General features: G+C 43.4%; 1 pseudogene across 1 annotated transcript; it reads right to left on the bottom strand.

Annotated features, from left to right (window-relative positions):
* Nucleotides 1-1,672: 1,672 nt before the first annotated feature.
* LOC307120798 lies at nt 1,673-16,379 on the bottom strand (annotated as a pseudogene). Its single transcript has 28 exons — nt 16,188-16,379; nt 14,126-14,189; nt 13,950-14,048; nt 13,787-13,866; nt 13,522-13,660; nt 13,318-13,436; nt 13,057-13,206; nt 12,798-12,968; nt 12,417-12,723; nt 12,092-12,172; nt 11,923-12,010; nt 11,722-11,839; nt 11,187-11,310; nt 6,921-7,057; nt 6,576-6,831; nt 6,023-6,489; nt 5,779-5,925; nt 5,598-5,688; nt 5,099-5,488; nt 4,899-5,025; nt 4,680-4,798; nt 4,404-4,600; nt 4,130-4,313; nt 3,865-4,030; nt 3,694-3,815; nt 3,207-3,515; nt 2,854-3,093; nt 1,673-1,678 (listed from the first exon to the last, which is right to left on the bottom strand). The product of its transcript is annotated as an uncharacterized misc_RNA (transcript).
* Nucleotides 16,380-17,352: the final 973 nt, after the last annotated feature.

Below are 17,352 nucleotides of genomic sequence, written 5' to 3'. Positions count from 1 at the left end.
TGCTTAGTTAGTTAGTTAGTTAGTTAGTTAGTTAGTTAGTTAGTTAGTTAGTTAACTTTATTGTCCCCAAGGGGAAATTCTGCTTGGACACAGTGCAGAGTTGCTTCATAAAGGTAGACCAGATAACTTAAAACAATCTATATTCTCTGCCACAACAATTTATGATTTATTAACCTATAATTTATGATTTATTACACCAATTTATTAAAACACAACAATTAGCTAATGAGATTAAAACCATGTTTTTACTCCAAACTTACTTTATATCAGAAGTCAAATGTTTTAAAAAACCTTATGTGATCTCATTTGGCTTTGGATAAAAAAATCAGACAGAAAATATATTTTACAATATTCTGCATAATTATAAAAGCTCGAGTAGCATTGCATTATAAATATAATCTATTATGAAAACACCCAACATGGTATAAATAACACAGATAAGCCATATATTGTCGCGATTGTGTGTTTATTATCTTCAAACCTGTCTGCCTGCATGTTAGAGCGATTTCTGGAAGCTGTTTATGTCAGTGTCACATGGTATCTTCTTCATGCGTGCTATATATGGACTACATGTGCCCGGAGCGCCCTCCGGTTGCCAGTATGAAGTATGAAGAGTTTTTTATGAATGAGAGCAGCTGACGCTCATATTACAATCTTTAGAAGGTACCGACGTGGTTTTCATATTCACAACTCCTGACACATATTAACAAATTACGGTCACTATATGTCTTTGAGAATAAAACAGAGGTCAAAAATGGAAGCTTGAGTTTTAGATCTTTTAAATGATGTATAGTTTGTCAAGGTAATTACTTACATCTGACAGTAATTTTGAGCTAATTTAAACAAAGAAAGTTTCAGTGCGCCCTTGTTGCACGATGTGTTTGTTTGAGTTGATGTGTGTGTGCGTGCTTAATGGGCGTGGTCGCATTAGTTTATTATGAGCCGCTCAGGAATGACTAGCATCGCTCTGCTTTCAAACGGATTACATAAACACAGAATATTTGTTTTTGATTTGGTTTACAGTGTTTAAAACCTGACATTTCAGCGTTTCTTTAGACATATGGCTCATGTTTGTGAGAAAAGTTTTTAATAAGCTAGAAGTCATTTTCTGAAGACTACCTGAATGAACGTCTTTGACAGAGAGGCTGCAGATCGCGCATCATGTTTGATTTCTTTATTTTGCAAAAAGCACAACAATTGATTTTATTGTGACTGTACTAAAAAAAAAAGTAAACTTAACAAATTATAATGATGTATAATTGCCTGAATGATAAAATGATAAAAAACGAAGTCATTTGAGTCTCTTTGGCACTGATAAGAAAAAAAGCAAGCCAATCACGCCGGCGTGATTGCCGACTCGAGAGGGTTAACACTGTGAAGCTGCTTTGAAACAATCTGCATTGTTAAAAGCGCTATATAAATAAAGTTGACTTGACTTGACATTCATCATGTTATCATTGTCATGTGACCCAGAGTCCTGCAGGGGTCCGATTTTGTAAATCCGCACCCGCCCGTACCCGCAGTGCTTAAAACCGCATCGGACCCGTTTTCCGACAACAGCACTAATTAATCCGCTCCGACCCAACCGGCTTAAAATAGAACCGACACCCGACCCGCACCCGAAATAAAATCCGTTTAGCATATCACATTATAGACACAGTTACAAAAAAGTTTATTGCTAGCAAACAGAAGTTATTACACAACCATTAACACTAAGACAACTTCAGCCGAAGCTGTCAAACATGGTTATCTGTCATTATCATCTCTGCAGGCACATTCAGTTCTGTCCCCTTTTGAAAAATACTGTTCGATAGAACTGCTTGTGCTTGGTTTGTTACCACAGTTATCTGCGTGCTTCCTCAGCGATTAAGTTCCACGTTTGTGTGTATCTTTTCTTCAACTCCTCAGGATCCATCTCGACGACTGCAGTGCAGGCAGATCGCGCGGGATTCTGTGTGATGTAAGCAGTTAGTTTAGTGTACATTTATATGAAAGTTTGTTGTGTATCCTGAATTTGTTAGAAGGACACTATATTTCCAAAAGTTTTGGGACGCCTGCCTTCACATGCGCATGAACTTTAATGACATCCCATTCTTAATCCGTAGGGTTTAATGTGGAGTCGCCCACCCTTTGCAGCCCTAACAGCTTCAACTCTTCTGAGAGTTGAGAAAGGCTAAGCCCAACCCTTGAAAAACAACCCCATCCCATAATACCCCTTCACCAAACTTTACAATTGGCACAATGCAGTCAGGCAAGTCCCGTTCTCCTGGCAACCGCCAAACCCAGACCCGTCCATGGGATTGGCAGACAGAGAAGCGTGATTGGTCACTCAGAGAACACGTCTCCACTGCTCTATAGTCCAGTGGCGGCGCACTTTACCCCACTGCATCCCACGCTTTGCATTGCACTTGGTGATGTAAGGCTTGGATGAGCTGCTCGGCCATGGTAACCCATTCCATGAAGCTCTACACACTGTTCTTGAGCTCATCTAAAGGCCACAGAAGTTTGGAGGTCTGGATCTCTTGAATCTACGGAAACCCCGCTCTGTGATTTTACGTGGCCTACCACTTCGTGGCTGACTTGCTATTGTTCCCAATTGCTTCCACTTTGTTATAATACCACTAACAGTTGAGCGTGGAATATTTAGTAGTGAGGAAATTTCCAGAATGGACTTATTGCACAGGTGGCCACCGATCACGATACCACGCTTGGGTTCACTGAGCTCCTGAGAGCGGCCCATTCTTTCACAAATGTGTGTAGAAGCGTCTGCATGCCTAGTGCTTGATTTATACACCTGTGACCATGAAGGGATTGAACACCTGAACTCAAGGATGTGGAGGGGTGTCCCAATACATTTGGCAATATAGTGTATGAAGTGATTGTTTGTATTTGTGAGTGCAGCAGTCCCACACGCTCGCTAGCATCAACCAGCTCTTGCTCCGCCACTTTGCGGCCTCTCTCTGTTTGCTCCAGTGCAGCTCTCAGCTCCTCAATCTCTGCTTGCATCAGGTTATTCCTGCGCTCCACCATGGCCACCTGCTCCTTCATGTCCTCCTGTCCTCTGAGAGCGTCATCAAGGTGAAGTTGGGCATCCTGTGCCAACATTCTTTCTTTGTTAGCTCTCTTGCTTTGGTTAATTCATGTATCATATTCATTTTGTCAAACATTCAGTATTTATTGCAGTTCCACGTTCTACAGAAAGATACCTTGAGTTGGCCTTGGATGTTCCTGAGCTGTTTCTGGGCCTCGGCAGCCTGGCGGTTGGCATGACTCAGCTGGATCTCCATCTCATTCAGATCTCCCTCCATCTTCTTTTTGACTCTCAGGGCATAATTTCTGCTCCTGACCTCAGCGTCCAGAGTGCTCTGCATGGAATCGATCACTCTTTGGCTGTTCCTCTTGATCTGTTCCATCTCCTCATCCTTCTCAGAAAGCTTCCTGTCAATCTCGCTCTTCACCTGGTTCAGCTCCAGCTGCACACGAAGAATCTTGGACTCTTCATGTTCCAGGGTGCCCTACAAGGACAAAAGACAAAAATGTACTTTTTAGATTTGTCACAAGCACTTTTCTGAGGATTTAAGAAGGAAATAATTAGCAAAAATTACATTTTTCCTTTAAGGGTTTAGACCTATTCAGTGTTTTAATATTATGCAAAGCTATCGTGTCATAATGTTAGCATCATAGGAATGGCACCTCAGCTTCTTCAAGTGCAGTCTGGATCTCTGTTTTCTCAGACTCCACTGTCTTCTTGGCTTTCTCTAACTCATGAATGCTCTTTCCAGTCTCTCCAAGCTGCTCAGTGAGGTCAGAAATCTCTGTTATATTGCATCTCTTTTTTAGTTCATGGTGTAAAAGTTGCATTACGTTGCAGATTCTTGTTCTCCCTCTTCAGGGTCTCGAGTTGGTCAAGAGCTTCCTCATAGGAGTTCTTCATTTTGAAAAGCTCCGTGCTGAGAGAACGAGCTTCTTTCTGAGCACCTTCTAGTTCAGCCTGACATTCCTCATACTTCTGTTTCCACTCTGCTAGCACCTGATAATGAGAGAAATGTAGTCATTGTTAATTAGCTAAGTTCACAGGGATAAGGTTAGGGCAAGGGTTAGTTTTACAAGTTATCCATGTCTTTCTTACCTTGTCAAAGTTTCTCTGCTTCTTGTCAAGGTTGGCTGCCAATGCATTTGCCCTCTCCACATCAATCATGAGATCCTCTATTTCACCCTGCAGTCTCTGTTTGGTCTTTTCCAGAGAGGCACACTTTGAGTTCACCGCCTCAATGGATTCTTCAGCATCCTGCAGACGCTGGGCCAGCTTTTTCCTGAGGAAAGTGAAATGGAATTATGAAATTTTGCTAATATTTGTCATGTTAAATGTAGGTAAATTAAGACTTTTCCATTGATGTATTTACTTGGATTCCTCAAGCTCCTCAGTGCGCTGGATGGCATCAGTCTCATATTTGGTTCTCCACTGAGCCACTTCACAGTTGGCCTTAGACATCCCACGCTGGAGTTCAGCTTTGGCCTCCTGCTCTTCCTCATACTGCTCTCTGAGCAAATCACAGTCATGGCGGGCAGACTGAACCGCATGGGCCAGAGCGTTCTTGGCCTATCAGGCAGAACATTTTGAGTTACCATCTATACAATTGTTTATATTATAAAAAGCTAATTAATTATGTTAACTGTACCTTGACTTCTTCCTCAATATGTCTTTTGAGTTCCTCAATTTGCTGTGTGTAATCCTGTTTTCCTCTCGTTAATTTTGAAACAAGTGCTTCTTTCTCTTCCAGTTGCCGACTAAATTCACCTTGGAAACAGGTAACAGATATTACCATGAAATATAATAGCATACAAACTTTTTAGCTCTTTTCTTTTGGTTTTTACACATGTAGCTTACTCTGTTTTACCATTTTCAGTCTGAAGTCTTGCGCGTTGTGCAGTCATGTCATTCAACTGACGAACATTTTCATCACTCTTGGATTTGATTTCACTCAGCTGGTCTTCCAGAGTACGTCACATCTTCTCTAATTTAGCCTAAAGAAATTCAAGGTTATATCCAGATGTTTGTAAAGAGGCTTTTATATTAATAATCCTCTAGTGACATTACCTTTGCTTTAGCCACAGCCTCCGTGTTGCTTGTCAAGTCATCAATCTCCATCTTGTATTCACTCTTCTCCTTCTCCAGCTTCTGCTTGACTCGCTGGAGGTTGTCGATCTGTTCTCCGAGCTCAGCCACACTATCTGCCTGCTTCTTTCGCAGAGCTGCGGCCGTAGCTTCATGCTGCAAGGTGGACTCTTCCAGATCACGACGCAACTTCTGGAATTCAGCTTCACGCTTCTTGTTCATCTCAATCTGGGCAGCAGTGGCACCACCAGCTTCCTCAAGCCTCTCACTGATCTCCTCCAGTTCCCTGGAGAGATCAGCTCTCTGCTTCTCCACTTTAGCACGAGCAGCTCGCTCAGCCTCGATTTCCTCTTCCAGCTCCTCAATACGGGCCTAAATAAATAAAGAAAATTGAATTACCCAGTGGTTATTGGTAATTTGGGTTTTCCCAGCTGTGCAACTACTTGATATAATACAGAGAAAAGATTAGGGTTAGTGTTATCTGAAGTTCTTTGATCTTCTTCTGAAGCTGTGTTCCCAGAGACTGTTCATCCTCAATCTTGCTGAGAAGTTGACTGATCTCAAAGTCTTTCCTGTTTTTAAAGTAGTGTTTTGTAAAATGTGCACAATACTTACATATGATTAAAAAAAATTGTAATTGTGTTAAACTGATGTCCACTCACTTTTTCATCTTCTCATCTGATTGCTGTTTGTCATTCTCCAGGTCCATATATGGACTCCTGGGCCAGTTTCAGATCACCCTCAAGCTTCCTCTTGGCTCTCTCAAGGTCCATACGGAGCTTCTTCTCTTGCTCCAGTGAGCCCTCAAGCTATTGTTACAGAAACCAGAGCATTTAATTCTGGTATAGAGACACAAAATTAATTTCCCATCGATTCATGCTCTTATTGTCATGCCAAATATCTTACATCATCCACTTGCTGCTCAAGCTTTGTCTTAGATTTAGTCAGAGTGTTGACTTTGTCTTCCTCTGCCTGAAGGTCATCAAGAGTCTGCTGGTGTGCCTCTTGGAGGGCTTTCTTCTCTTTGGTCAGCCTGGCAATGTAACTTAAATTGAGACATTGTTCACTGGTTTCATTCTCAAGACCCTGAACAATCAGCAGTGTGAAGAACATGTGAAAAGATTATTGACCTTATTTTCTGTGGCATGTTTCTCCTTCTCCACTTTGGCCAATGTGAGCTCCAGGTCATCAATGTCTTTCTTCAGTTCAGAGCATTCGTCCTCCAGTTTCCTCTTCTTGGCAGTCAGTTCAGCATTGATTTCCTCTTCATCCTCCAGCCTCTCGCTTGTCTCTTTGAGTTTTGCCTCGAGCTGGATCTTGCTTTTGATGAGACCTTCACATCTCTCCTCAGCATCAGAGAGGTTTTCACTTTCCTGTTCATTGAGATGGATTTAGTTTAATGGCTTATGTTCATAGCTGTAGCATCCATATTAGCATCAATAAGAGCTGAAATACTCACAGATGCTACTTGCAGTTGAAGTTCGTTTTTCTCCTGAAGAAGAGACACCATTTTCTCCTCAAGCTCTTTCTTTTTAGCTAATGTCTTTGTTAAACCCTCCTTCATTTTCTCATAGTTCTCCTTCATGGCTGCCATTTCTTTCTCAGTCTCTGCACTCTTTAGAAGAGGCTTGATCTTGAAGTAGAGCTTCATCCATGGCCAATGTTTCACATTCATGAATGAGCGGATGTTGAATTGGATGGAATAAATTGATTCTCTGTGTAAATTGCAATCAGTAAATTAGTCATTATCAATCTTTCATAACAAACAGTTATGTTCCAAACAGTTTTGTAAGTTCATTCATACCTCCTCTCCATCATTTTGACAAACTCTTTCCTCATGACATATCCACGGCACAAAGCCTGAGTCATGGTAACCAGCGTTGCTAGTTTCTCATCTCTCATCTCCTCAAGAGTTACCAAGAGACCATCTTTGAAGAACACCTACAAGAACATTTGGAAGGTAATCATTTTTAAAGAAGCCAAGTTATCCTTATAATCTTAGATGTGAAAATAAATTATTTTCTATAATATAACATATAATCTCCTCCTTGAACTGCCACCTTAACGTGGTGGAGGGGTTTGAGTACCCGAATGAACCTAGGAGCTATGTTGTCCGGGGCTATATGCCCCTGGTAGAGTCTCCCAAGGCAAACAGGTCCTAGGTGACGGGTCAGACTAAGAGCAGTTCAAAAAACAAAAAACCCTTATGATGACCAAAAAAAAGAGGACCGTGATGTCGCCCGGTACAGCGCAGCCGGGGCCCCACCCTGGAGCCAGGCCTGGGGTTGGGGCTCGTATGCGAGCGCCTGGTTGCCGGGCCTTCCCCCACGGGGTCCGGCCGGGCTCAGCCCAAAGGAACGACGTGGGGACACCTTCCCGTGGGCCCACCACCCACAGGAGGGACCGTAAGGGGGCGGTGCAGAGAAGATCGGGCAGCAGTCGAAGGCAGGGGCCTAGACAACCCGATCCCTGGACACGGAAACTGGCTCGTGGGACATGGAATGTCACCTCACTGGCGGGGAAGGAGCCTGAGATTGTGCGTGAGGTTGAGAGGTTCCGACTAGAGATCGGAATCAATAGAGTCGGAATCACCTCTACGCACGGCTTGGGCTCTGGAACCACACTCCTCAAGAGAGGATGGACTCTTCACCACTCCGGAGTTCCCCATGGTGAGAGGCGGCGGGCTGGTGTGGGCTTGCTTATAGCCCCCCAGCTCTGCCGCCATGTGTTGGAGTTCACCCCGGTGAACGAGAGGGTCGTTTCCCTGCGGCTTCGGCTCAGGGATAGGTCTCTCACTGTTATTTGTGCCTACGGGCCGAACGGCAGTGCAGAGTACCCGGCCTTCTTGGTGTCCCTGGGAGGGGTGCTGGAAAGTGCTCCGACTGGGGACTCCGTCGTTCTACTGGGGGACTTCAACGCCCACGTGGGCAATGACAGTGACACCTGGAGGGGCGTGATTGGGAGGAACGGCCCCCCTGATCTGAACCCGAGTGGTGTTCACTTATTGGACTTCTGCGCTAGTTACGGTTTGTCCATAACGAACACCATGTTCAGGCATAAGAGTGTCCATCAGTGCACATGGCACCAGGACACTCTAGGTCGTAGGTCAATGATCGACTTTGTGGTCGTTTCATCTGACCTGCGGCCGTATGTCTTGGACACTCGGGTGAAGAGAGGGGCGGAGCTGTCAACTGATCACCACCTGGTGGTGAGTTGGATCCGATGGCGGGGGAGGAAGCTGGACAGACCCGGCTGACCCAAACGTACTGTGAGGGTCTGCTGGGAACATTTGGCCGAGTCTCCTGTCAGAGAGATCTTCAACTCCTACCTCCGGCAGAACTTCGACCAGATCCCGAGGGAGGCTGGAGATATTGAGTCCGAATGGACCATGTTCTCCACCTCCATTGTCGCTGCGGCCGCTCGGAGCTGTGGCCGTAAGGTCTCCGGTGCATGTCGAGGCGGCAATCCCCGAACCCGGTGGTGGACACCGGAAGTAAGGGATGCCGTCAAGCTGAAGAAGGAGTCCTATCGGGCCTGGTTGGCTTGTGGGACTCCTGAGGCAGCTGACATGTACCGGCAGGCTAAGCGGACTGCAGCCCGGGTGGTTGTGGAGGCAAAAACTCGGGCCTGGGAGGAGTTCGGTGAGGCCATGGAAAAGGACTATCGGCTGGCCTCGAAGAGATTCTGGCAAACCGTCCGGCGCCTCAGGAGGGGGAAGCAGTGCCCTACCAACGCTGTTTACAGTGGAGATTGGCGGCTGTTGACCTCAACTGGGGATGTCGTCGGACGGTGGAAGGAATACTTCGAGGATCTCCTCAATCCCGCCATCACGCCTTCCATTGAGGAAGCAGAGGCTGGGGGCTCAGAGGAGGACTCGTCCATCACCCAAGCTGAAGTCACCGAGGTGGTCAAGAAAATCCTCGGTGGCAAGGCACCGGGGGTGGATGAGATCCGCCCTGAGTACCTCAAGTCTCTGGATGTTGTGGGGCTGTCTTGGCTGACACGCCTCTGCAGCATCGCGTGGCGGTTGGGGACAGTGCCTCTGGGATGGCAGACCGGGGTGGTGGTCCCTCTTTTTAAGAAGGGGGACCGGAGGGTGTGTTCCAACTACAGGGGGATCACACTTCTCAGCCTCCCCGGGAAAGTCTATGCCAGGGTACTGGAGAGGAGAATACGGCCGATAGTAGAACCTCGGATTCAGGAGGAACAGTCTGGTTTTCGCCCCGGTCGTGGAACACTGGACCAGCTCTATACCCTATACAGGGTGCTGGAGGGTTCATGGGAGTTTGCCCAACCAGTCCACATGTGTTTTGTGGATTTGGAGAAGGCATTCGACTGTGTCCCTCGCGGCATTCTGTGGAGGGTGCTCGGGGAGTATGGGGTCCGGGGTCCTTTGCTAAGGGCTGTCCGGTCCCTGTACGACCAAAGCAGGAGTCTGGTCCGCATTGCCGGCAGTAATTCAGACTTGTTCCCGGTGCATGTTGGACTCCGGCAGGGCTGCCCTTTGTCGCCGGTTCTGTTCATAATTTTTATGGACAGAATTTCTAGGCGCAGCCAGGGGCCGGAGGGTGTCAGGTTTGGGGACCACGCGGTTTCGTCTCTGCTCTTTGCGGATGACGTTGTCGTGTTGGCCCCTTCTAACCAGGACCTTCAGCATGCACTGGGTTTGCAGCCGAGTGTGAAGTGGCTGGGATGAGGATCAGCACCTCCAAATCCGAGGCCATGGTCCTCAGTCGGAAAAGGGTGGTTTGCCATCTTCAGGTTGGTGGAGAGTTCCTGCCTCAAGTGGAGGAGTTCAAGTATCTAGGGGTCTTGTTCACGAGTGAGGGGAGGATGGAACGGGAGATTGACAGACGGATCGATGCAGCTTCTGCAGTAATGCGGTCGATGTACCGGTCTGTTGTGGTGAAGAAAGAGCTAAGCCGTAAGGCGAAGCTCTCGATTTACCGGTCAATCTACGTTCCTACTCTCACCTATGGTCATGAGCTTTGGGTCATGACCGAAAGGACAAGATCCCGGATACAGGCGGCCGAAATGAGTTTTCTCCGCAGGGTGGCTGGGCGCTCCCTTAGAGATAGGGTGAGGAGCTCAGTCACTCGGCAGGAACTCGGAGTAGAGCCGCTGCTCCTTCACATCGAGAGGAGCCAGCTGAGGTGGCTCGGGCATCTGTTCCGGATGCCTCCTGAACGCCTTCCCGGGAAGGTGTTTCGGGCATGTCCAACCGGGAGGAGGCCCCGGGGAAGACCTAGGACATGCTGGAGGGACTATGTCTTCCGGCTGGCCTGGGAACGCCTCGGTGTACCCCCGGAAGAGCTAGAGGAAGTTTCTAGGGAGAGGGAAGTCTGGGCATCTCTGCTTAGACTGCTGCCCCCGCGACCCGGCCCTGGATAAAGCGGAAGAAGATGGATGGATAACATATAATGATATTCTAGAACATTCTGTGCTGTCAACTTTGAGTTGACAAGTGTTCGGGGAGGCATAACAATGTCTCTGTGCACAATGTCTCCGTCCATTAAGAAATACCTTAGTAGAAGAACTTGGAAGAACTACTAAGAACTTCACTGGCACAAAGCCCAAAGCCAAACACAAATTGAACATATTTTAGATTAATAGCAACGCAGACTGAAAGGCAAACATCATCAGCACATTAGCGCCTGACCTTTTTGATGCTCTTTTGTTTGAATGGCATCAAATTCATCTTCACCATCCAGTGCAAGGCCTTCCCTCCTCAAACTGTTGCATCAAAGTTGCATGTACAGACTTATTTAGAATGCCATTGTGTAATTTAGCTTTTTGTTTTTCATGGAATTACTGGAAAGATTGAATGTGTTAAAGAGATGTTTCACCCAAAAATGCATGTAAAAATGTACTCAGGCCGTTAATTTTGGAACACAGTAACTTTCAATGTATGGGAAAAAACAGCTGAAACATTCTTCAAATATCTTCTCTTGTCTTCCACAGAAGAAAATAAATGTTACAAGTTACGGCGTGAAGGTGAGTAAATCATGACAGAATTTACATCTTTGGGTGTTCATATACTTTCAGTTTGGGGTTAGTAGGGTTTGATCACCTTGGTGTGCCCAAACATGTATTGGGTGTGGTCAACATCAATAGAGCCCAAGAGTTTCTCTGAAGCCTTTTTGATGTCAATGAACTGTCCCTCAGGGATGACGCTAGCATTTAATACTTTGTATCTAGAGGACATTCAGAGAAGAGTCATGTTCTTGTATAATATTCATAAGATGGTGAAGATTACGTGGTGCATCAACTCTAAATGATGTTTTATAAACAGTTCGGGAGGAGCACGTTCAGATAATTGACACAGGTGGAGAGCACTCAGATAATCAACAGTAAGAGGTATATATACACGCAGCAGTCTTACCTCCATTCATTGACAGTTTTCTAGCATCCCTCCACCACCCCTTCTCCACACTTTTATTTTATCAACCACTTACATACACGGGGGGTACTCTGGGTTCGGGCCAAATTCCGAGCTCGAAGCCCTGCCCCCGGACAGCACGCCAAATACGCATTTAAATTACTCTCCATAAATTATATGTAAGTGTGAACTCGTGAATTCAGTGGTTTCAAAAAGGAGTCTTTACCTCTGCTTAAGGTCACCATAGAGGATTATGCTGGAGAAACCCTTCCTGCATATTCTGATGCCCTCCAGCACACCATTACACCTGAGCTGGTGGATAACCAGGAAGTTCTCCATCAGACCTGCAATGAAAATGTCCTTAAGGTTCCAGATGTATTTTAAGTGTTAACTGTGATGCACTTGAGTCTTCAGGGATTAAGTTTACCTGGAGTCTTGGACTCATTAGGAATCAAGCAGCGCACAAAGTGAGGGTGAGTGGTCCTCAGGTTCATCATCAGCTTTCCCAAGTTCTCCTGTGGAAATGTTTGTCATTAGTCTAATCTTTAATGGTGTAAAAGTTCACCTCCTTCATTAAAAGAGAGAATCTGTTTTACCATAAAAAGTGCAGAGACAGTCTGGAAGGAACCACCCTTCTTCTTGCCTTTCTTTCTTGCCTCCCTTCTTGCCTCCCTCAGCTGTTTATGTCAATGAAAGAAGTTGTCTTTATTGATCTTGTGTTGTTTTCCATCAACCCCTTCATTAAATCACTATTTTGAATCTTGTTGAATCTATTCATTATCTTGCATAGCTAGATGTCAAATTTTCATGAAACTTTACAATCTGAGATCACAGTGTGTTACACTCTGATTTTTTTTAATAAACATGTGTCTTGTATATAAGTAAAACACAAAGTAATTGAGGAAATGCAGATGGTCGTACCTTCAGCACCTGCATGAGCGGCATACAGGAAGGCCAGCACTTTGAGCGATGACTTTTGGTAGAGTTGCACGACAGAGTCGTTCAGTGGATCCTTGTTCTTGTCCAACCAGCCATTAATGTTGTAGTCCACAGTGCCGGCGTAGTGCACCAGAGAGAAGTGGGCCTCTGCCTTACCTTTGGCAGGCTTGGGCTTCTGGAAAGCTGGACATTTGCCCAGATGCTGATCATGCAGCTTGTTTTTGAAGCTTGTGTCGGTAGCCTTGGGGAACATGCACTCCTCTTCAAGGATGGAGAAGATGCCCATTGGCTGGTGAAGAAATATTCAAGCTCAAGTACAGGCACAATATGAATAATCATTTTAATTTGCTGAATGTCTCTTACCTTCTCAATGAGCTCAATGCAGGCAGCCAAGTCCATACCAAAGTCAATGAACTCCCATTCAATGCCTTCTTTCTTGTACTCCTCTTGCTCCAGAACAAACATGTGGTGATTGAAGAACTGTTGCAGTTTCTCATTTGTGAAGTTGATGCAAAGCTGCTCCAAGCTGTTGAACTGATAATTAAACAGAGGCAAGTTCTTACGGTTGTCTATTATCTTTTATAGCCTGATTGTAACAGAGACTTTGATAGCTGATGCTCACATTAAAGATCTCAAATCCAGCGATGTCCAGCACACCAATGAAGAACTGTTTAGGCTGCTTTGTGTCCAACATCTCATTGATACGGATAACCATCCACAAGAGCATTTTCTCATAGACAGACTTGCAGAGCGCAGAGACTGCGTTGTTCACCTGAGAAATTCAAAGGTCAATGTAGATCATATCATTACACTTTTACTTCTCGAGATGACAATGAATGTCTCCCAGACATTTCTAACTTTATTCGAGGAGATAAGTGATCACCTGTGGTACTGTCTGGCCTTTGGTCACCATCTCATTTCCGACCTTGACTCTGGGGTAACACAGAGCTTTCAGCATGTCAGCGGAGTTGAGGCCCATGAGGTAGGCGATTTTATCGGCCACTGAGGAAGAACAGTTTTACACATTATTGTCACTAAAGAAGTGAATGTTTACATGTTAATAGTATGGGCTAATAGTACGTCTTACCCTCGGTGCCATCAGGCTCGGCCTGCTCCTCTCTCTGCTTCTGTTTGAACTTCATGCCCCCATGATGCATCACAGAACCTGTCAGCTTGTAGATGCTGATTTTCTCATCAGCAGTGAAGCCCAGAATGTCAATGGCAGTCTGTTCATACAATGACCAAATGAATCACACATTATTGAGTCAAAGAGAAGGGTATCTTATATTGCATGCCTTGCAAGCTTTTGTAAGCAGTTACTACTACTAATAATAATAATGTAGTCCACATACATCTGTGGTGATGAACTCCTCCACATCATTGATACTCTTCATTGGATAGTCGTAAGGGTTGGTGGTGATGAGCAGAGCCTCTGTAAAGAGTTGATGTGCGGTATAGTAACAGTGATCTCAAACATGGTAATAAATTAAATGCACAATACTGTCGATTTCTCACCGAGCAGCTCCGGCTTGTGTCCGGTCATGAGCTGGTAGAAGATGTGGTAGCTCCTCTCAGCAGACAGCTGGAATGTTACTCTTGACTTTTCCAGCAGATCTTACAAAACCAAAAAAAATCCACATTTTGTCCTCATATTAAACATTTAAATTGTAGTTTAAAACAATGTTACTCACAAGTTTCAATATCGGCTGAGGCCAGTTTTCCAGTGGTCCCAAAGTGAATCCTAATGAATTTACCCTAAGCAGTTTGAAATAATTTACAAAACCTTAACTGTTTGGCAGTTTTGAAGGTGTGACTGAAATTGTATAATGTTATATTGTAGGGATGCATCAAAAATTCGGATGCAGAAAATTATAAGCCAAAAATTGCATTTTGGGTTTTTGGCCAAAAATATGAGCTTAAAATATATGCTTCCCCACCCCTCATTTTTTGTAACTTTGCAAGTGACACCGCTACTGAAGATGCACAACTTTGAAGCGATTGTTCGGATTGTGCATTTGTGCGCTCTCTGCTCAATCGCTCACGGCCCAAACGAACGCTCGGCACATACCGCTCACCGGAAATGCAAAATCTGCTCAAATAACCTGCCGACATTAAATGTTGAGACTTATATAGACAGTAATATTGTGACAATTGGTAATGATGAATGTTATAAGTAAAATATTTGGGATTTAAAACAACATAATGCAATGCAATTATGATTTAAAATAGTTTCTGGTGACTTTAGGTTGATTGGGACACTTTTTCCCAGTCATTTCAATGCAAATATTTTCTGAATCATTTGTAAACGATCAAATACACAAAATATAATTTCGAGCTTCAGTCAGAAACACGTGAAATGCATGAGCCAGCGCTAAGGCTATTGTCTGCTATATTGGTATCAAATATACTAATATATGTATTATACCAGTCTGTTATATTATATCAAATATATTAAAAACATTGATTAAAATTGAGATACAATTTATACAAAACGAAATTCAGTTTAAAGAAAGCAATTACATTTCTAAAAACAACAACAACAACATAGGGTATAATATTTAAACATCAATATAAAGCAAGATTCGTTTTAAAAAACATTGATTAATATTAAGATACAATATATACAAAATGAAATTCAGTTTAAAGAAAGCAATTAACTTTCTAAAAAAAACAACAACAACAACATAGGGTATAATATTTAAACATCAATATAAAGCAAAATTCGTTTTAAAAACATTGATTAAAATTAAGATACAATTTATACAAAACGAAATTCACAGTAAAAAAGACGATTAATACTCAAATATAATTTCCATCTTAAGTTAATTTATGAGACGCCTGCAATGCCGCGCTAAGGCTATTGTCTGTTATATTGACTTCTTATAAAATAAGAAACAACTACATTAAAAAACATTGATTAAAATTAAGATACAATTTATACAAAACGAAAACAGGCCAAATAAATCTTGTCTAAACAGTCTTGCGTCATGTTGCATCAGGATTTATATTTAAACAGTCTTTTTGCATTTAATATTCACAGATGCTAACTGAACCTTTTAAACTTAGCCTACCTTACAATGAGCCCTGCATTAGCTTTCCGCGAGGAGAATTATTCCAGGATTATTACTCAAAGCAATGTATCTGAACCATAGCTTCACTAGTTGTGTTTGCATGAGTTGATGTGTGTGTGGGCGTCGACGCATGGATCGCCTGTATTTGAATCTGAATGAGCGCGGTCCGTGGGCGTGGCCTCATTAGCGGGTAATGAGGCAGTAATGAGTTGACTGATATCTCCCACTTTTCACACAGATTACATAAACACTGAATATTTGTTTTCGTTTTGATTTACATGATTTAAAACCTGACATTTCAACGTTTCTTTAGACATATGTCTCATATTTGTGTGTCAAGTTCTCACTAAGCTAGAGGTCATTTTCTGAAGAGAATCAGATTAGACATCATTGAGAGAGAGGCTGAAGATCGCGAATCATGTTTGTTTCCCTTATTTTGCAAAAAGCCCAACAATTAGTTTTTATTGTGACTGTACACAAAAAAGATAGAAACTTAACAGAATATAATGATGGATAACACTTGCATGAATGATAAAAAACGACAGAGTTATTTGAGTCTCTTTGGCACTGATAAGAAAAAAGAGAGCCGATCGCGCCGGCGCGACCGCCGACTCGAGGGGGTTAACCTCTGCAGACTTAAGCACAGTAACATAATGAAATAGTGTTTATCCATGATACTTACTTTGCTACTGTGAGTTTTGACAGTAGCTTTCCCACCCTCTTTACTAACAAGAGTACCCTTCAGGTACATCTCGTCTGCATCTGTCACGAAGAAAGCCGTTTTGGCATCAAAGGGGGTGTTCTGAGCCTCTATTCTCTCTTTCCGGCTTCCGGAGGTAAACGGCCGCCGGGCCGAAGCACTCCATTTCACCATCTCCCATGATTGGTCTTCACTGTGGAGTAAAGTTGACATCAGCATACCGTTATAGTTAATTTGGTTAAACTTGTCATTGTCTAACTTTCAACTCTAACTCTCCTAATAAATTAATCAGTTAAACCTCCAAACAGATCTCACTGTATTGTCTGCAAGTTATAGATGATTGAAATCTTGCATTAGTAACACTTTACCTTGTATTATGCTCAGACAGAAATAGCAGGTGTCAAGTTCAGGATTCTGGGGGAAAATATGGCTAGTCAGCATTTACAATCTTCTTAAAAATTAAATTGCAAACATATGGTGTAAGTCACCTACCTTTGCTAGGCCACTGTGCTACCATCACAGGCTCTCATTTATATAGTGTCTTAACTGAACACTCAGCAGAACTGCCCTGCTAGATTTGGGCATGTAATTCTAATTGGTATATGGTGATATATCTCTGTCCTAGTGGAATAGCAAGATGTTGTCATTTGTTTGTTTTTTGCTGGAGCATGTTGGAGGTTTTAATTATTCTTACAGTTTACCTCAACTAAACACCCTTTACATAATTTCATAACGTTGCACTGTCTTAATTTTAAAACAATATCATGCTAATCATAGATGTTTGAATAATACACTTATAAGTTATAAAAAGTTTTGCATTCCATGCTTTATGTAGTTTGTAGTTATGTAGCTTTCTTGTTGTGTGAACTTGCTTGTTTGAGATGTTTAATTTGATGACACTAAGGTCTTATTTCAAAGCAGCATCCTTAAAATTAATGGAACTTGGCACAGAGGAGGAACTTAGTTTCCGATGTAGAGAAGCCGTCAGCTGTCACTGGTGTTCAGTTTCGGGGGTGGCTTTTTACATGTAAACAAATTGGCTTCCTCTATACAGGCAACATATTGTAATTAAACATTGTTCAATTTTAATATATAGCATATTTTTCATGCAACCATCTGTTGAATGAGGATTGATATTGGCAAACCA

The sequence above is a fragment of the Gobio gobio genome (genome assembly GCF_949357685.1).
Source record: "Gobio gobio genome assembly, chromosome: 24".
NCBI classification, from domain to species: Eukaryota; Metazoa; Chordata; class Actinopteri; order Cypriniformes; family Gobionidae; genus Gobio; species Gobio gobio.
Note: the sequence above shows the minus strand (reverse complement) of the source record. Positions and strands in the feature narration are given on the sequence as shown.